This window comes from Pteronotus mesoamericanus, unplaced genomic scaffold, assembly GCF_021234165.1.
Source record: "Pteronotus mesoamericanus isolate MK-2021 breed Mesoamerican mustached bat unplaced genomic scaffold, CSHL_Meso_final contig_22, whole genome shotgun sequence".
NCBI classification, from domain to species: Eukaryota; Metazoa; Chordata; class Mammalia; order Chiroptera; family Mormoopidae; genus Pteronotus; species Pteronotus mesoamericanus.
Window position 1 is genome coordinate 2807138 of NW_026555090.1, and position 21318 is coordinate 2828455.

General features: G+C 41.1%; 1 protein-coding gene and 1 non-coding gene across 2 annotated transcripts in view; both read left to right on the top strand.

Annotated features, from left to right (window-relative positions):
• The first annotated feature begins 11354 nt into the window (after positions 1-11354).
• The window catches only part of SPECC1 (sperm antigen with calponin homology and coiled-coil domains 1), a 282358-nt gene continuing 272394 nt past the window's right edge, over positions 11355-21318 (top strand). Inside the window, exon 1 of the mRNA XM_054571171.1 lies at positions 11355-11399. The gene's annotated coding sequence lies outside the window, so the exon portion shown is untranslated. The remainder of the gene's footprint in view (positions 11400-21318) is intronic.
• On the top strand, positions 17454-17617 carry LOC129068831 (U1 spliceosomal RNA). The gene has a single exon (XR_008528964.1). It is a non-coding gene; the product is annotated as a U1 spliceosomal RNA (small nuclear RNA).

Sequence of the window (21318 nt, forward strand, 5' to 3'; positions counted from 1 at the left end):
GAAGTTTTTTTGCTCCCCCCGCCAATCCTGTCATGTATTTCACTCAACTCCCCCGCTGACAGCTGTCAGTATGTTCTTTATTAGTGTTTCTATTTTCTTTGTTTATTTTGTTCAGAGATTCCACATATAAGTAAAATCCTATGGTATTTGTCTTTCCCTGAGTGGCTTATTTCACTTAGCATAATAATCCCCAGGTCCACTCGTTATCACAAGGGGAAAGAGTTCCGTCCTTTTATGGCTGAGTAGTATTCCTTTGTGTAGATGTACTGTGACTTTTTCATTCACTCATCTATGGATGGGCACTTGGGTTCCTTCCAAATGTTGGCTATTTAAAATAATGCAATAATGAACACAGCATCCATATATCCTTTCAAATCAGTATTTCTTCAGATAAATTCCCAGAAGTGGAATCACTGGGTCATAACAGTCCCTTCCACAGTAACTGCGCCGGCCAGCATTCCCACCAACAGTGCATGGGCGTTCCCTTTTCTCCACATCCTCGTCAATACTTGCTTTTTGATGACTGATTGATAATAGCCATTCTAGCAGTGGGAGGTGATATCTCATTGTGGTTTAATTTGCATTTCACTGGTGATTAGTTACATTAAGCATCTTTTCATATGTCTATTGACTATCTGTATGTTCCCTTTGGTGAAGTGTCTATTCAGGTCCTTTGACCATTACTTTTATTTTTTAAAATTTATTTATTGATTTTTATTGCATTATTTCCATTACCATTTACACCCCCTACACCGTCTCCCCCTCCCCCCACCGCCCTTCTCACCCTGCACTCACCACACTGTTGTCTGTTTATGAGTTCTTTCTTTCTCTTTTTTTTTTGCTCAATTCCTCACACCCAAAACCCCAACCCCAACCCCAGAGCTGTCAGCCTGTTCTCTATCTACGGGTCTGTTTCTGTTTTGCTTGTTAGTTTATTTTGTTTATTAGATTCTACTTATGAGAAAAATCATATGGTACTTTCTCTAACTGGCTTATTTCGCGTAGCATAATGTTCCCAGGTTCATCCACACTGTCGCAAAGGGTAAAGTTTTCTTCATTTTTAGAACTGAGCAGAATTCCATTGTGTAAATGTACTGTTGCTCTTTCATCAACTCATGTAATGATGGGCACCTGGGCTGCTTCCAAATCTTAGCTGTTGTGAATAACACTGCAATGAACATAGGGGAGCATATATTCTTTCGGATCAGTGTTTTGGGTTACTTTGGATAAATGTCAGAAGTGGAATCACTGGGTCATAAAACAGTTACATTTTACATAATTCGAGGTAACTCCATACTGCTTTCCACAGTCTGTATTCCCACCAATAATGCACAAGAGTTTCCCTTTCTCCACATCCTTGCAACACTTGTTTGTTGTTTTATTGATGACAGCCATTCTGAGAGACTGAGGTGATACCTCATTGCGGTTTTATTTTGCATCTCCCTGATGATTAGTAACATGGGGCATCTTCTCATATGTATATGGGCCTTCTGTGTGTCTACTTTAAAGAAGTGTCTATTCAGGTCCTTTGCCAATTTTTAAAATAGATTGTTTATTGGTGTTAAGTTTTACACATTTTTCATAAATTTTGGATATTAACTTCTTATCAGATGTATTGAGAACTATGTTCTCCCACTCAGTGGGTTGTCTTTTCCTTTTGTTGGTGGTTTCCTTTGCTGTGCAAAAACTTTTTGGTTTGATGTAGTCACATTTGTTTATTTTTTTCTTTTGTTTGCCTTGCCCTACAAGATACATCAGAAAAAATGTTGCTATGAGAAATGTCTGAGATTTTTACTGCTTATATTTTCTTCAAGGATTTTTAAGGTTTCAAGTATAATATTTAAGTCTTTAATCCATTCTGAATTTATTCTTGTGTGTAGTGTAAGAATGTAGTGTAATTTCAATTTTTTTTGCATATATCTGTCCAATTTTCCCAACACCATTTACTGTTTTTGCCACCTCTGTCAAATATTAATCGACTATAACGGTATAGGTTTATTTCTGGGCTCTCTATTCTGTTCCATTGATCTATATATCTGTTTTTATGCCAGTATCATGCTGTTTTAATTACTATGGCCTTGTAGTATAGTTTGATGTTAGGTAGTGTGATTCCTCCAACTTCATTCTTTTTCAAGAACTCCCTTACTATTCGGGATCTTTTATAGTTCCATATAAATTTTTGGAATATTTTTTCCAGTTCTGTGAGATAAACTGTTGGTATCTTGATAGGAATGCCATTGAATCTGTAGACTGCTTTGGTTAGTATGGACATTTTAATGACATTAATTCTTATTTTTTTTAAGGATTTTATTTTATTTATTTTTAGAGGGAAGGGAAGGAGAAAGAGATGGAGAGAAACATCAATGTGTGGTTGCCTCTCATGTGCTCCCCACCAGGGACCCAGCCCTCAACCCACGCATGTGCTCTGACTGGGAATCAAACCAACAACCCTTTGGTTTGCAGGCCGGCACTCAACCCACTGAGCCACACCAGCCAGGGCTAATGATGTTCATTATTCCTATCCATGAATATGGTATATGCTTCCACTTACTTGCGTTTTCTTCAATTACTTTCCTCAGTATCTCATACTTTTCCAGGTACAGGTCTTTTACCTCCTGGGTTAAATTTAGTCCTAGATATTTTTTATGCAGTTGTAAATGGAATTGTTCTCTTAACTTCTATTTCTGATAATTCATTATTGGTGTATAAAAATGCAACTGATTTCTGAATATTCATTTTGTATTCTGCTACTTTATTGCACTCATTTATCAGTTCTAATAGTTTTTTTGTGAAATCTTTAGGGCTCTGTATATACAGTGTCATGTCATCTGAAAATAATGGTAGTTTTACTTCTTCCTTTCCAATTTGGATGCCTTTTCTTCTTCTTGTCTGATTGCTGTGGCTAGACTTCCAGAACTCAGTAGAATAAGAGAGGTGAAAGTGGACATCCGTGTCTTTTTCCCAATCTTAAGGGGAATGCTTGTGGTTTTTTCCCATTGAATATGATGTTGGCTGTGAGTTTGTCATATATATCCTTTATTACACTGAGGTATGTTCCCTCTCTTCTCACTTTGCTGGGAGTTTTATCATAAATGGGTGCTGAACTTTATAAAATACTTATTCTGTATCTAATGATATGATCATGCAGTTTTTATCCTTCATTTTGTTTATGTGGTATAGCATGTTTATTGATTTGCAGATATTATACCAACTTGTATTCCATTTTATCATGGTGTATGATCTTTTCAATGTATTGATGTATTCAGTTTGCTAATATTTTGTTGAGGATTTTAGCATCTGTGTTCATCAGTGATACTGGCCTATAACTTTCTTTCTTTGTAGTGTCCTTATCTGGTTTTGGAATTAGGGTAATACTGACATTGTAAAATGAGCTTGGGATTCTCCCTCGTCCTCTTGAATATTTTGGAATAGTTTGAGCAGAAAAGGTATTAGCTTTCCTTGGAATGTTTTGTAAAATTCACCTGTGAAGCCATCTGGTTTAGGGTTCTGTTTGTTTGAAGTTTTTTGATTTCTGCTTTAATTTCTCTAGTTGTAATCTGTCTATTCATATTCTCTGATTCTTCCTGATTGAATTTTGGAAGATTGCATGTTTCTGGGACTTTATCCATTTCTTTTAGATTGTCCAATTTGTTGGCACATAGTGGTTCATAATAGTTTCTTACAATCTCTTCTACTTCTTTGGTGACAGTTGTTACTTCTCTTTCATTTTTTATTTTATATATTTAGATCCTCTCTCTTTTTTTCTTGATGAGTCTGATTAAAGGTTTTTTGTTGAGAAATGCCCTGTCTGGTTTCGGGAACTGTAGCCCCACCAATAGGCGAGGGGGCCCCAAGGCTGGAACTAATCAATGAGGCCTTGGGAAAACAGGCCACTGAGGAGACAAAACCTGTCTCCCTGGCAGGGGCATAGCCCCTGCCTCCCTCGCATCACCCTGCTTGGTCCTGGAGGACGACTGGTGAGTCAATGGTGGGTAAGACCCCTCGATGGAAAGGGCAACCTGAGACAGGCACAGCTGCAATTGACATCAGGGAAACACTTGAGGGACGTGGAGAAAGGGCAAAAAGACCCGCACCCTTCAGCTCGGGTTTGATGAGGCCAGGGTCCTCATTCTATCTGAAAGAAATGTCCTTATTTCCTGATTGCCGCGAACGCCCTCCCGCCTCATTCAGGCTCGAAACAGTACTGGAGACAGCCCTAAACTGGATCTGGCGGTTCCCCGGGGAAATCAGGCCTAGAAGTAAATTCCTTAAAGCATGCTTTGTTTTTCCCTCAAAAGTTATGAATACTAGCTCATGCTGGGAAGGAAATTTACATTATTCACAGGCCTTGGCCCTAAACCCTTTGGCAGCCTTATGTTTACATTCCCATGTTTACTTATCCCATCTTGGGCCCATGTAAATGGATCCATGTAAATTGGTGTGTTCCTGCCATTTGTTTTCCTCAACATCATCTATTCTCTGTGAACATTAATATATTGATGTAATGAGATTACCTGTACATTCCTATTACCTAGCCCCATTGATAACTTTTTCAATAAAAGCCTCTGGAAAATGGGGCTCGGGCTGGCTTCTCCACTAGAGGGAGGAACCCTTTCCCCTGTCCTGGCAAACAGAGAAGTTTTCTGGGACGATTCGTGTTGTTTGCTCGCATCCGTGACAACCCTGGGACGGGCTCTGTGGGATCAGAGCCCATGTTCCCACCTCAGTTTGTCAAACTTGTTTCTCTTTTTAAAGAATCAGACTTTGGATTCATTGATCTTTTGTATTCTTTTTTAGATTGTATTTCATTTATTTCTGCTCTGATACTATTTCCTTTCTTCTACTCACTTTGTCCTTTGTTGGTTTGTTTGTTTTTAAATTTCTTTAAAGTTAGATGTTTATTTGAGCTTTTTCTTGTTTCTTGAGATAGGCTTGTAATGCTATGAATTTCTCTCTTAGGATTGCTTTCCCCATGTCCCACGGATTTTGGGTTGTTGTGTTCTCTTTTTCATTTGTTTCAAGGTATCTTTTGATTTCTTCCTTGACCTCATTGTTGACCCATTCATTGCTTAATAACATGTTATTTAGTTTCCATATCTTTGTTTTTCAGTTTTCTTCTTGTGATTCATTTCCAGTTTCATACTGTTATTCTCAGAGAAGGTGCTTGATATGATTTCAATTTTTAAAAATTTATTGAGACTTGTTTTGCATCCTAACATGAGGTCTATCCTAGAAAATGCTCCAAGTGCCTTTGAAAAGTATGTCTATTCTGCTGCTTTGGGGTGAAATCCTTTGATGATAACAATTAAATCTATTTGATCTAGTGTGTTATTTAAGACTGCCATCTTCTTGTTGATTCTCTGTCTGGAAGATCTATTAACTGATGTCAAGGGGTTGTTACAATCCCCTACTATGACTTTATTGCTGTCAGTCTCTCCCTTTATGTTCATCAGGATTTGCTCTATGTATTTGTTTGCTCCTATGTAGGATGCATAAATGTTTGCAAGGGTATATACTTTTGTTGGAGTGTCCCTTTTATCATTATGTAGTGTTCTTCTTTGTCTCTTACTATAGACTTTGTATTAAAGTCTATTTTGATACATGTAAGTACTGCTATCCCAGGATGTTTTCCCCTTTCCACTTGCATAAAATATCTTTTTCTGTCCCTTTACTTTCAGTCTGTGTGTGTCTTTCATTCTGTGGTGTGTCTCTTGAAGATGGCACATGTATGGATCTTGTTCTCTTATCCATTCAGCAACCCTATGTCTTTTCATTGGAACACTTAAGCCATTTATATATAAAATGATCATTGATAGATATATATTTATGCCATTTTATTTTTTGACTATGTTCCTCTGTTGTCATCATTGTTGTTGTTCTCCTCCTCTTCCTCCTGCTCCTTCTCTTTCTCCTACTTCTCCCCCTCTTTCTCTTTCTCCTCCTTCTTCATCTTCGAGCAAGCCCTTTAACATTTGTTATATTATTGGTTTAATGGTAACAAGCTCCTTTAGCTTTTCTTTCTTGGGGAAGCTCTTTATGTCTCCTTCAATTTGAAATGATAGCCTTGTTCTGTAATGTAGCTTTGGTTGTAGGTCCTTCCTCTTCATCACTTTGAATATTTCACGTCAGTCCCTTCTGGCCTGAAATGTTTCTGTTGAGAAATCAGCTGGAAGTCTTATGGGAGCTTTCTGGTAGGTAACTGTTTTTCTCTTGCTGCTTTTAGGACTCTCTTTGTCTTTAACCTTTTTCATTGTAATTATGATGTGTGTTGGTGTGGGCCTCTCTGGGTTCATTTCATTTGGGACTCTCTGCGCATCCTGGACTTGTGTTCCTTTCTCTTTCACCAGGTTTGGAAAGTTTTCAGTCATTATTTTTTCAAAAACGTTTTGAATTTCTTGCTTTCTTTTTCTTCTGGTATCACTATTATGTTGATGTTGCTATGCTTAATGTTATCCCAAATGTCCCTTAAACTATCCTCATTTAAAATTTTTTTTTTATTTTTGCTGCTCTGAATGGGTGTTTTCTGCTACCTTGTCTTCCAAATTTCTGATTCCATCCTCTGCTTGATCTAACTTTAGTTTCGCTGTATTCTTCATTTCAGATATTGTATTGTTCATTTCTGACTGGTTCTTTTTTATGGTTTTATGTCCTCTTATCTGCTGTTGAAATTTTTACTATGTTCCTTAAACATCCTTATAACCATTTTTTTGACTTTATATCTGGTAAATTGCTTGCCTCCTTTTCATTTATCTTTTTTTTCTAGAGATTTCTCCTGTGTGTGTGTGTTTTTTCATTTGGGTCATGTTCCTTTGTCTCATTTTGGCTGCCTCTTTGTGTTTGTTTCTATGTATTAGTTAGATCTGCTATGTCTCCCAGTATTAGTAGTTTGGCCTAATGCAGTAGGTGTCTTCTGGGATACAATGAAACAGTCTCCTTGTTTATCTGATCTGGCTGCTCCAGGAATGTCCCTTGTGTAGGTTTTGTTAGTCCTCCTGTTGAAATTGAAACTCAATTGCTATTGTCCCATTCATTCATGGGGTTGACTCACAGGTTGGCTGACTGTGAGGATTGATCTGGACCAAAGTGTACGATCTGCTGTTCAGGCGCTGACCACATGAAGCAGAACTTTACTCAGCAGGGTTTGTTGTCTGCCGAGATCTCCTTTGGGGTATGCTGCTTGTGAAACTAATTGGATCTTTCTCTTTTGTTGTCTGAAGCTGGCCCCTGGGCATGTTGGTTTTGAGGCCTCTTGGGAAGAACTACAGTGCAAATCAATGTCAGGTGCTGCCTGTTCCTGGCCCTGAGCAACCTGTTTGGAGCTACACAGTGATCCACAGTTTGTGAATGCCTCCATGGCGTCTGGGTGTATATGGGAAGGATCAACCTGTGCGCCAAGCCTGTTCCACCAGCAGCAGGTCCATGGGTAGGTCTGCAAAAGGCCCAAGGGACCCTGAGACCCACCTCTGCCTGCCTTTGCCTGCCAGCTGCTTTTTAGGCTCAGTCACTGAAAGAGCACCTGGTGGTATTCAAGTTGCATGTGGTTAAGTTCTCAGTGAGTCACCAGGTAGGGGTGAGTGGTGTTCACCAGATTGATACAGGAGCAAACTTGGTGCCAGTACTGGGTTTGAGGCCACTCAGCAAAGTCCCAGGGTACACCATGTCTAGCTGCCACCAGCTGGGTGCCTGCAGATCTTTGAGGTGGGGCAGGGTCTCAGGGAGTCATCAGGGTGAGGCCAGTAGAGTTTATCAGTCCCAAACAGACTTTGATTGGGCTGTGTGAGGAGAAGGCTCTGCACTGGTAGGGCATGAAGAGGAAAAGTGGTCCCATCTAAGAGCCACAAAACTTAGTCTGTCCCTGATTCTGCAGGGACTTCCTGGAGCAGCCACTTGGCGGTGTTAGGCCACAAGGAATTGGGAAGATGGGCTGCTGGGAGCCTCGATGGTGGGGCTAGTGGATCTCTCATTTGGAGGAAGTACCAGTCTGCTCATGGGAAGGAGGGGGGAATGGCCCCACCCCAGAGCCACTCAAATCAGTCACTGACACCCCTTGAGTCTGCCCGGATCTCTACACCCCAGGCCCAGGTAGCTGACTCCTCCTCAAGTGTGAGCTCTGCCGGGTGGGATGACAAGGAGATTGGAGGGTAGGTCTGCGGCATTCCGCCAGGCTGATGCCATAGGAGGGGAGTGGTCCACCTAAGAAAGGTGGTATCTGCTGTGTGGGAGAAGACTCAGTACTGGGAGCCTGGCAGCTGTCCCTTCAGCATTCTTTCAGGAGCCACAAACCCAAGCCTCTCTTCACACAACTCTATTCTACTCTACCCTCCCTCTGCCAGAGCCCAGAGATTTTTGCAAAGGACATTTTGTGCACTTTTCCTTTAAGAGGGCACCTGTGCCTCTGGAAGTCTCTTGTCTCTCCCTGATGGGTAGGGTCCCTGCTGACTTTCACATCCAGATGTTTTATGGATGCCTCTTCCAGCTCTGGTGTTCTGGGCTGGGGACCCCTGCATGGGGTAGAGACCCCACAATCCTGTTGGGGAAGCTTTACAGCTGAGCTAGCCTTCTGGAATCTCAGCAGCTGCCCATGGAAGTAAGGTCTTTTCAAGTCTCTGCCCTTCCTACCAGTCTTGATGTGGCTTCTGTAAATCCTTGGTTATAAGACTTCTGTTCAGCTCATCTTCTTTGGTTATTCAGGTTGATTTTTCTATATTTTAATTGAAATTCCACTTTGGTCCTGGGAGGAGGTGAGAGTAGCTTCTACCTACTCTGCCACCATCTTGGATCTCCCTCTGTATTTTTTAAAAACATGACATGTAACCTTATGCCAGAAATAAATTAGATTTTTATTTGGAATTTATTATAACTAAGACTCCCAAGGCTTACTAGGACTGCATGGTGCCAGTACTGGGTTTGAGGCTACTCAGCAAAGTCCCAGGGTACACCAAGTCTAGCTGCCAGCAGCTGGGTGCCTCAAGCAAGGGATGACACCTCAACCCCCACCATGCAGAATGAGGCAGGTTTCCTGGTTCTTGAGGCCCAGTCTTCATTTTTCATTTCTGTTTGCATCAGTCAATTTCCAAAAGATAAGATATTATTCCACCCTCACATTTCCCCCTGCTCTGTACTTTGTACTCCTGATCTAGCTCTCGATGGCTTCCCAACCCACGCCCCTCCTCACTCCTCCTTCACACCTCTGTGAGTCCACCTCCCAAGCAGTGCCCATCCTGACTTAGAATGCTCTGAAAGTTCTGCCCCACAACCTTTGATTCCCCTCTATCCTCAAGTTCTTTGAGTGGTTCCACTTCTACATCTCTGCCCTGATTGAAACAGACAGACCTCCCTGAGAATATCTGAGAACACCTGAGACCACTTTCTTTAAAGGGCCAGACCATGCCTCCCCTTCAGTTTTGTCCAAAGTCTTGCTTCCTTAAGGTTTCAATCATTTGACTTTACCCTCACCCCCTTATCTCTCTACTTTCTCATTCACTGAATCCATCATCCCAGTAACGCAAAAAATGTCCTGCCATGTGTATGAATGGCACCCACATCCACAAGCCTGACCTTGGCCTCTCTGTTCACTTTATTCCTCCACCCAGGGCTGCACAATCCACGTAAGCGTACTTGGTGGCTCTGTCACCACTCTACATTAGCCCTCTATCCTCACATCTTGTGCTAGTCATTATCAACCATCTCTATTCTCTTACCAGATACTCCTCTCCACCCTGGTTTTCCAATTACTCCAATAAGAGAAGTAAATCTCTGACCCGCATCAAAACTCCCAATCTACTGAACCTACTACAGTCTCCCAACCACTCAGCTCACTCTTTCTTTTACTACTCTTCTTAATCAGCTTAGATCCCACAATTCAGCCTTACACACAGGTGTGCGCACGTACACACACCTACGTATGCTCTCTTTCTTTCCAGACAAAACCCTTTAGACTTTCCTCTACCAAACCAGACCTTTGTCCTTCTTCTTCCTTCCCTTTTTTTTTTTTTTTTTTTTTTTTTTACAACAGACAGCTTGTTGCTCTCTAGGCCAGGGTGTCTCAACTTCGGCACTATCGATATGTGGGGCCAGACCACTCTTTGTTGTGGAGGCTGTTCTGTGCATTGCAGGATGGTTAGCAGCATACCTCGCCTCTACCCACTAGATGCCAGTAGCAACCCCACTTGTGACAACCAAAAATGTCTGCAGCCATTGTCAAATATGCCTTGGTGGGGGTGGGGTGCACAATGTCCCTGGCTGAGAACCAATAGTCTAGGTCCATCCCTCTGCCTGTGCTTGGCGCTCTGCCCCCCTCACATAGGCATGACATTCTCTCTCAGGAATCATTCAGTATGAAATATCTTTTTCTCCCCTTGTGTAGTTAGCAGCTCTCTCTCAACTGGATTTTTAAAATAAATACTTAAATATGCTGAAGTTTTTTCCACCCTAAAAAATACTCTCCCTCAACTACACCTGCACTCTCAGGCACCAGGACCTCTCCTTCTCCCTGCCACATCTTGCAAGAGTTGGTTACTCTCCCTGCCTCCGTACCTCCTTCCTCATTTGGTCCTCAGTCCCTTCAGTGTGACCCAGGGTCTTGTCGTTCTGTCTTGTAGCTTACATTTAAGTGAATTGCATGTAAATGTATGTGGTGGACATTCTTCAGCCTGGCATAAGGCACACAGGAAGAGAACCACATTGAGGGAAGTGAAGATCCCGAGTTGGGTCTGGACCTTGCTGAGATTCAGGAGTCTCAGAGGCAGCCTAGAGGAGATGATGGGTGGATACTGAGGAAAGGAGGGCTGGAGTGGCAGGGTAGGTCTAGGCTGGGATGTAAGTGCCTGGGCCTCTGCCGTGTATGTAGGGACATACTGGTATGCGTGTAGTGATGCTATGGGTGCGATGAGGTCCCTTGGAAATGGGGGTATGTGGCTGAAGCAGTTATTCTCAAACTTTACAGTTCTTCCGAATCACTTTGAAGGGCTTGAAAAATGCAGATTTATGAGACCCAACCCTAGAGTTTTTAGTACAGTAAACACTGAATATAGCCTGGAAGAATTTGCATTTCTACCTAGTCCCCAGATGACACTGAAGCTACTAGTCCGAGCACCACACCTGGAGAACCGCTGATCTAGAGCGGGGGAGCCAGCGCTCGACTGGGGTGCTCCAACATTTATTAAGCTGCGAGCAGAGGTGGGCCCTTGAGGGAGACAGAGGAAGAACCGAAAGACAAAGGATCACCAGCAGCCTGCCGGTAGCAGCCCTGGGTGAAGACGCACAGGCCTCAGGACTACATCTCCCAGAATGCCCCGCGCCGGCTCGCGCCCGCCCCCTGAAGGCAGCTCGGGAGGTGCCGGTAGCATCCCAGTGACTTTTCGCCGAGCATCCCTGAGCGCGGGACCGGAGCGAGGCTGGTGAGTAGGAGCCGCGCTGGCCGCAGGCTGCTCTAAGCCTCAGCCTCGTCATCACTCCGGAGCGGGTGGGCAAACACAAGGAGCCCGGGGTCCGGGCGTGGGGTCGCAGCACTGCCCCCTCCGAGAGGGAGGACGGACAGGGGTCGGCACAACCGTGGCCCCAGGTCCCCCCTTTTCCTCCCCCACCCCTGCCTCCACGCTGCAGCCCGGCAGGTCCTACCTCCAGCTCGGGACGGACGTCCTGCCCGGTCCTGTCCACCCAGCCCGGGAGCCGCGAGACTAGTGCCGCAGGTGGCAGTGGCAGGTGGGCGTCCCCTCCCCTCCCCTCCTCTCCGGCCCGGGTTTGGCGTAGGAGCCCGGGACCGAGGACAAGGGGACTCCCAACGACTGCGGCCTGAGAGGCGCGTTCGGCTCTCTTGTGGTGAGACAGGTGCGTGGGCCGGGGCTCCCAGGCTCCCAGGAGCCTTCCGCGCCCTCCCTGGGGCCGTCCTGGTGTGCTGTGGGGTGTCCGCGGTTGAGCAGCCCTTGGCTATGCTCCGCGTCCACGGAGCTCCGGCCCTCTTCCTGCCCTGGGCTGACCAGCCAAGAAGGTGAGCTGCGCGTCTCTGGGGTCCGCTGGTGGGGTCCTAGCGCAGTGCACCTGGTGAGCCCTAGAGACCATTCGGATGTCAGGAGTGAGATAGGAACAACCTCCTTCTCAAATATCTTTAAAGTAAAATTAGCTTTATGTGCCTATTGTTTTTAAAGGAAAACTGACCCTGAATGTCTTATTTTTATTTTGCGGGCGCTCCATTTGCTGGTATGTAAGTTTATATAATAAGCAGTTTTCGGTTTGGGAAAAAAAAAAATGTTACGGTGAAGGTGCTCTTCCTTGCCCTCTATCGGAAGGATTACGTTGGGCTGGTTGACATGCTTATTCATCCATTAGTAACTGCGGGAGCTGGAGCCCAGAGATAAAGTGGTCTGAGTCAAGTCCAAGTCAACCCTTCAGAATAAATTCTGGTTTGAGAAGATTTTTGTTATCCAGTTTCAAATACGGTGTTATTTCAACATTTACGATGTGGGGAGAGGGGAGAACAACAGCTTGCCAATCCTAGTATCTTCCTCTAAAGAAAATAGTTTTTCATGATTCACCCTTGAAGCTAGCACCTTTAAACTTGGGTAGCCACAACTAGGTGTGAAGCTGAGCCTCCATTCTAAACTCTATCGGTTTTAATAGTTTGTAAGTTGATTTGTTTGGCTGCTCTACGTAGACAATCCTATCTTCTGCTAAAACCAGCACCACCACCACCAGCACCAGCACCACCAGACATCTCTTTCTAACGTTTGCATTTCTTATTTTTTGTCTTCTATTGACCACCATCTCTCTACAGTGTTAGCTGTTAAGGTAAAATAGGACATTTTTGTTTTGGGAAATGCTTCCCACTGTGTCTTCACTAGTTTATTCTTTATCATGTTAAGTAAATTTCCCTTTGTGTCTAATTACTAAGAATTTAAAAAGTCAAGGTTAGGTATTGATTTTTTCCCCCCAAATGCTTTTGTATAGCATGTATTGATATGACCATGTAGTTTTCTTCTGAAAATTGTTAACATAGGTGATTATACTGCTAGATTTCCTGTCTCTAAAATCCTGAGATAATTTAAAGTGTTCTCTTTGGTTGTCTGATATATTCAAATAGCTAGCATTTTATTTAGGGTTTTGGTATCCAGTCACCTCACATTTGGCTTAGCTCTATCATTACTTTAACTCCAGATTAGACATTGTTGCTGTTTTTGTTATTATTTTCTAGGTCAATATTTATTAGATTTAATTACCTGTTTACCATTTTCTTCATTCCTTCTTAATCACATCCTTCTTTGGATAATTTTCCTTCTCCCTGAAAAACATTCTTTAAAAAAAAAAGATTTTATTGATTTATTTTTAGAGAGGGGAAGGGAGGGTGAAAGAGAGGGAGAGAAATATCAAAAGTGCAGTTGGCTTTTGCTTGCCCTCTGTTGGGGACCTGGCCTGCAACCCAGGCATGTGCCCTAGACTGGGAATCAGACCCACAACCCTTTGGTTTGCAGGCTGGCGCTTAATCCACTGAGCCACACCAGCCAGGGCCTGAAAAACATTCTTTAGAAAGTCCTTCAGTGATGATGGATTCTCTGTTTTTGTAATATCTGAAAATGCCTTTATATTGCCCACATTCTTTTTTGGGGGGGTCGTTTGTGTTGTTTCTTTTTTTATTTTTCAATTACAGTTGGCATTCAACATTATATTAATTTCAGGTGTACAGCATAGTGGTTATACACCTATATAATTTATGAAGTGATCATCCCGCCCTAAGTCTTGTACCCACTGGGCACTACATGTAGTTATTACAATATCATCAACTATATTCCCTATGCTGTACTTTACATCCCCTTGACTATTTTGTAACTACCAACTTATACTTCTTTTACCCAGCCCCCGAACCCTCTCCCATCTGGCAACCCTCATTTTGTTCTCTGTATCTAGGAATCTGTTTCTGTTTTGTTTGTTTATTTTGTTATTTAGATTACACATATAAGTGAAATAATATGGTGTTTGTCCTTCTCTGTATCTGTGCTGTTGCAAAGGTAAGATTGCATTCTTTTTATGGCTGAGTAAAATTCCATTGTACATATGTACAAAATCTTATTTAACCAGTTGTCTATTGATGTAGGTTACTTCTAGATCTTGGCTATTGTAAATGCTGCAGTGAACATAGGGGTGCATATATCTTTTTAAACTAGTGTTTTGTGGGATTTTTTTTCAGATAAATACCCAGAAGTGGAATTGCTGGGTCATAAGGTAGTTCTATTTTTAATTTTTGGAGGAACCTGCATACTATTTTCTGTAGTGGCTGCACCAATTTTCAGTCCTACCAACAATGTATGAGGGTTTCCTTCTTCTAAATCCTCACCACACCAACACTGCTTTTGCTGATTTATTGATGACAGATGTGAGGTAATATCTCACTGTGGTTTTAATTTGCATCTCTCTGATGATTAGTGGCTTCAAGGATCTTTCCATATGTCTATTGGCCATATATACACACACACACACACACACACACACATATATATATATATATATATATATCTCCCCTTTGGAGAAGTGTCTATGCAAGTTCTCTGGCCATTGGATTGTTTGGGTTTTTTTGGTGTTAAGTTTTATGATTTCTTTGTAAATTTTGGATATTAACCTCCTTATCAAAGTATCATGGGTAAATATATTTTCCCAATCAATAGGTTGTTTTTTGTTGTTGATGATTTTCTCTACTGTGCAAACATTTTTTAATTTGATATAATTACAAACATTTGGTTATTTATTTTTTTGCTTATTTCCCTTGCCTGAGAAGATAGATCAGAAAAATGTCAGAGAACCACTGCCTGTGTTTTCTTCTAGGAGTTTTATGGTTTCAGGTAGATCTTTAATCCATTTTGACCTTATTCTTGCATATGTGTAGAAAGGTGATCTAGTTTTATTTTTTTGTATGTATCTCCAGTTTTCCAAACACCATTTATTGAGTAGGCTGTCTTTATCCCGTTATATATTCTTGCCTCCCTTTGTCATAGATTAATTGACCATGTGGGTGTCCATTTTTATGCTGCTACATTATTGTTTTGATTACTATGGCCTTGTGTATAATTTGATGTCAGGTAGCATGATGCCTCCAACTTTGTTCTTCTTTCTAAAGATTGCTGTGGCTATTCAGGGTCTTTTGTGGTTCCATATAAATTTTAGAATTATTTGTTCTAGTTCTGTGAAAAATGCCATTGGTGTTTTATAGGGATTACATTAAAGCTATAGATTGATGACTTCCAGTCAAGATGGAGGTATAGGTAGACACACTTCGCCTCTTTGCACAACCACAAAAAGAATTAAAACTAAATCTCAAAACAAATAACACCCAGAACTTCCAGAAAATTGAACTGTATGGAAGTCTGACAACCAAGGCTTTAAAGAAGCCACCATTGTACAGATGGGTAGGAGAGGTGGAGAGGTGGAGACAGAGTGGAGAGGTTAGGAGATGCGGTGTGGTGCAGAGAGGCGATGGCAGTAATGGAACAGGCATGAGTGGTCCCACATTCACGTGTGGTGGATAAAAATCAGGAGGGATACCTTGGGAGCAAGAGATCCCAGGCCCAGGCCAGACCGCACAGCCCAAGGTTCCAGTGCCAGGAAGTAAAATCCCCATAGCATTTGGCTGTAAAAACCAGTGAGGGTTAGGGTAGCAGAAGAAACTGCCAGATTTTCAGGAGAATCTGCTTAAAGGGCCCACATGGACTTGGAGTGTATGCAAACCCACTCACTCAGGGATTTGATACCAGGGCAACAGCTGGAAACAAACACAGAGAGGCTGCCAAATTGAGGAGACAAACGAATAGGGCCCAAATGAAAGAACAGAACAAAACCCCGGAAAAGGAACTAAACAAAATGAAGATAGCCAACCTATCAGATGCACAGTTCAAAACACTGGTGATCAAGGTGCTCAAAGAACTCACTGAGGACGGAAACAACATAAAGGAAGACATGAAGTTTACACCAAGTGAAATAAAGAAAAATGTTCAGGGAACCAAAAGTGAAAGGAAGGAACTGGGATTCAAATCAATGATTTGGAGCATAAGGAAGAAATAAACATTCAACAAGAACAGAAAGGAAAAAACAGGAATTAAAAAAAAAAGAGGATAGTATAAGAAGACTCTGGAACATCTCCACATGTGCCAACATGTGAATCATAGGGATGCCAGAAGGAGAAGAGGAAGAGCAAGAAATTGAAAAGTTATTTGAAAAACTAATGAAAGAAAAGTTCCCTAATTTGATGAAGGAAATAGACATTCAAGTCCAGGAAACACAGAGAGTCCCAAACAAGCTGACCCAAAGAAGACCACACCAAGACAATCATAATTAAAATGCCAAAGGTTAAAGATAAAGAGAGAATTTTAAAAGCAGCAAGAAAAAAGCAGAGAGTTACCCGCAAAGGAGTTCCTGTAAGACTATCAGCTGATTTCTCAAAAGAAACTTTGCAGGCCAGAAGGGGATGGCAAGAATTCAAAGTGATGAAAAGCAAGGACCTACAAAGCCTGATTACTCTATCTAGCAAAGCTATCGTTTAGAATGGAAGGGTAGATAAAGTGCTTCCCAGATATGGTAAAGCTAAAGGAGTTCATAATCACCAAGCCATTATTACATGAAATGTTAAAGAGACTTATTTAATAAAAAAGAAGATTAAAAACTATGAACATTAAAAAGATAACAAATTCACAACTATCAACAACTGAATCTTAAACAAACAAACAAACAAACAGAAAAACACTAAGCAAACAACCAGAACAGGAACAGATTCATAGGTATGGAGATCATTTGGAGGGCTATCAGCTGGGAGGGGGAAGTAGGAGATGGAGAAAAAGGTGCAGGGATTAAGAAGTGCAGTTGGTAGGTGCAAAATAGACAGGGGGATGTTAAGAATAATATAGGAAATAGAGAAGGCAAAGAATTTATATCCTCAATCTGTGGACATGAACTAAGGCAGGGGGATTGCTGGAGGGAAGGAGGGTACCGGGCAGAGGGAGGCAAAGGGGGAAAAATTGGGATAACTGTAATAATATAATAAAACACACTTAAACTATAGATTGCTTAGGGTACTATGGATGGTTGTGTTTTGTTTTTTTTTTTAAAGATTTTATTTATTTATTTTTAGAGAGGGGGAAAGGAGGGAGAAAAGAGAGGGAGAGAAACATGATGTGTGAGAGAAACAGCAATTGGTTGCCTCTTTCACACCCCCAACTGGGGACCTGGCCCACCACCCAGGCCTGTGCCCTGACTGGGAATCAAACTGGCAGCCTTTTGGTCACAAGGCACTGAAAGGTGCTCGATCCACTGAGCCACACCAGCCAGGGCTGGATGTTTTAATGATGTTAATGCTTCCCATCCATGAACAGAGTATGTGTTTCCATTTATTTGTAACTACTTCAGTTTCTTTCTAAAATGCCTTACAATTTTCTGAGTGCAGGTCTTTTACCCCCTGGGTTAAATTTAATCCTAGGACACTCATCTGGCAGGGGAGATACCATGATCATGAAGGCCGTTTTCCTGGGGAGAGGCTTATCCATTGCACTCCTGGTGTGCTGACCCCTGCGATTCCCCTGGATGTGGGAAACTCGACTGCATAATTTCTGGTAGTTGGGGACTGTGTTCTCCCTGGCCGAAAAACAAACCAAAAAAACCCTGCTTAGTCCTAGGTATTTTTTTAATGCAATTGTAAATGGAATTGTTTTCTTAACTTCTCTTTCTGATAATTCACTATTAGTGTATAAAAATGCAACTGATTTCTGACTATTCATTTTGTGTTTTGCTACTTTATTGCATTCATCTATCAGTTCTAATAGTTCTTTTGTGGAATCTTTAGGGTTCTCTATATACAGTATAATGTCACCTACAAATAATAACAGTTTTACTTCTTCTTTTCCTATTTAGATGCCTTTTATTTCTTTTTCTTGTCTGATCGCTGTGACTAGGACTTCCAGGGCTATGTTGAAAAAGAGTGGTGAAAGCTGACATCCTTGCTTTGCTCCTGATATTAAGGGAAACACTTTTAGTTTTTCCTCATTGAGTATGATGTTAGTTGTGGGTTTGTTATATATTGCTTTTATAATATTGAGGTATTTTTCCCTAATTCCAATCTTGGTGAGATTTTTTTTTTTAAGCATAGATGGGTACTGGACTTTATCAAATGCTCATTCTACATCTATTGATATGACCATATGATTTTATCCTTCATTTTGTGTATATGGTATATCAGTGTAATTGATTTGCAGATATTGAACAAACCTTGCATCTGAAGATTAAATCTCACTTGATCATAGTATATGGCTTTTTTAATGTATTGCTGAATTCAGTGTGCAAGGATTTTAGCATCTATGTACATCAGAGACATTGGCCTTGGCCTGTAATTCTCTCTTTTTTTCTTTAGATTTTATTTATTTTTAGAGAGAGGGAAGGGAGGGAGAAAGAGAGGGAGAGAAACATCAGTGTGTGAGAGATACATCGATTAACTGTATCTTGCATGCTCCCAACTGGAGACCTGGTCTGCGACCCAGGCATTTGCCTTGACTGGGAATTGAACCAGCAACCTTTGGGTTCACAGGTTGGTGCTTAGTCCACTGAACCATACCAGCCAGGGCAAATTCTCTTTCTTTGTAATATCTTTATCTGGCTTTGGAATTAGGCTAATGCTGGCCTTATAAAATGAGCCTGGGAGCCTTCCCTTTTAACATTTGTGGAATAGTTTGAGAACGACAGGCTTTTGTTCTTCTTTGAATGTTTGGTAAAATTTACCTGTGAAGCCATCTGGCCCAATGTTTCTGTTCATTGGGAGTTTTTTGATTACTGCTTCGATTGTTAGTTGTAATCACTGTGTTTAGATTTCTGTTTCTTTTTTATTGAGTTTTGAAAGTTTGTTTCTAGGAATTTATTCATTTCTTCTGTATTATTCAATTTTGGGGCATATAGTTCATTGTATTTTCTTCAATCTTTTGTATTTCTGTGTTGTCAGTTGTTACTTCTTTTTAATTTCTCATTTTATTTATTTGGGTCCTCTCTGTATTTTCTTGACGAATTTGGTTAAAAGTTTTATCAATTTTGTTTATGTTTCCAAAGAACCAGCTCTTTGTTTCATTGATTGCTTGTATTTTTTTTTTCTTACTCTATTTTATTTTCGTTGGCTTTTAATGCTCTGAATTTGTCTCTTAGGACCGCTTTCGTGTCCTAAGAGACAAAATTGTGTCCCATAAATTTTCAGTTGTTGTGTTTTTATTTTGATCCGTCTGAAGATATCTTCTGATTTTTTTCCCTTGATTTAACCCATTTATTGTTTAGTAACATGTTCTTTAGCCTCTGTGTGTGTGTGTGTGTGTGTGTGTGTGTGTTTTCAGGGTTTTTTAAAAATGATTTATTTCTTTATTATTGATTTTTTATGATTGATTTATGATTGGTTTCATACCATTGCATTCAGAGAAGATGCTTGATATGATCTCAGTCTTCTTAAATTTCTTGAGACTTGTTTTATGGCTTAACATGTGGTTAATCCTTGAAAATGTTCCATGTGCACTTGAAAAGAATGTATATTTTGGTGCTTTGGGGTGAAATGTTATTTATTATGCTATTTAAGTCTGCTGTTTTATTATTTTCTCTCTGGAAGATCATCTGTCCACTGATGTGAGTGTGGTATTAGAGTCCCCAACTATGACTGTATTACTGTCAGTCTCTCTCTTAATGTTCATCAATATTTGATTTATGTATTGAGATATTTAGGTGCTCCTTTGTTGGATGCATAAATGTCTACAAGGGTTATATTCTCTTGTTGGATTTACTATTATGTAATGTCTTCTTTGTCTAAGACGCAATCAATTTAAAATAGTTATTTTGAGTTCCACTAAAAAGAGAAAATAAATACTGTCAATTAAACTATGACACCTGCTTTTTATTTTGAATACTTTTTATCTTAGACTTATTAAAGATCTTTTAGATTTATTTAGATATGACTTTATATATATATTTTAAAGATTTTATTTATTTATTTTTAGAGGGGAGAGAAGAGAGGGAAACATCAATGTGTGGTTGCCTCTCATGCACACCCCACTGGGGACCTGGCCTGCAACCCCGGCATGTGCCCTGACTGGGAATCGAACCAGCCACCCTTTGGTTCGCAGGCTGGCACTCAATCCACTGAGCCACACCAGTCAGGGCTAGATATGACTTTATATTATATAATTTTCTTGTATACACATAAAAAGGAAAATATAAATGATATAAATAGGTTAAGATATTTCTAAAAACTCCTCACATTCAGAGTTTTCCTTTTAAATCACTTTTTGACTCCAAGTCACTTGTGTCTGTGACTTTCAAAGATAATGTTCTCCATGTCATCCAGAACACTGGCCGTGGGCTGGTTGTAAAAGTATTCCTTGGTTGCCTTCAGGACTTTTTCTTTTTCTGAGCTTGTGACATCCATTCTGCAAATGTGCTGCTGGCACTTCCTTGATATTAACTGAAGATATCAACAGAAGGTGTTGACTAAGCAACCAGGACTCACTGTTCTTCTTCAGTATCCTTACTTGGTTTGTAGCCTGCAGTTCTGCATTTATCTATGGGTCCATCTGGAATGAAAAGGAAGTCACTGTGCTGCTTGGTGAACTCACTCTTTAACTGACCTAATTTGCATATGTGCAAATACTGACGAGCTAAAAGCAACAGTAAGAGACATGTTGATTTCAGAGATATTAAAATGTGTGCCTTGAATTGATGGACCATGGTATTTGTGCAATTAATTAATCTAATGAACCTAATGATGCTACCTGGACCCTGACTCCCACTGAGAGCATGAAGGCAGTGCATAGACGGGCATGGAGTTTGGGTGTCCCCACATCCGGTTATCGCGTGGGCCACATCCATCTCTGTCCTTCCCATGGTCTATTTATAGAAGCTGGTAGTCCCTTTCCTCTTTTTTGTAAGGCTGGTTTAAATTTTTGTCTGATTTTATGTTATTTCAGTTTTACGTCATATTTTAGGCTAGTTCAGTTTAATGTCACTTGCAGCCTCGAGAACCATGACTAATGCAGATGCTTATGAAATGATTATTAACAACGTGGCATGTGCAAAAATTAAAAATATGTACACGGAGCATCAGGAAGAGAGGCACTAGCTCTGTCAGAGGTCTCCCTACAGGAGCAGGCGGTCAAGCTTAGGCTCCCTTGACTTTCCCAGGGGAGGCGAGACCCTCCTCTTAGTTGCTTCCCAAGGACCTGTACACACTCAGGCTTCGACTTACTCGTTCCCACTCTCTCTTTCTTACCACTCTGTCTCCCTTAGGAAACTGGAGTCAGAGGCCCAGTAAATTACTGTTGAACGAAT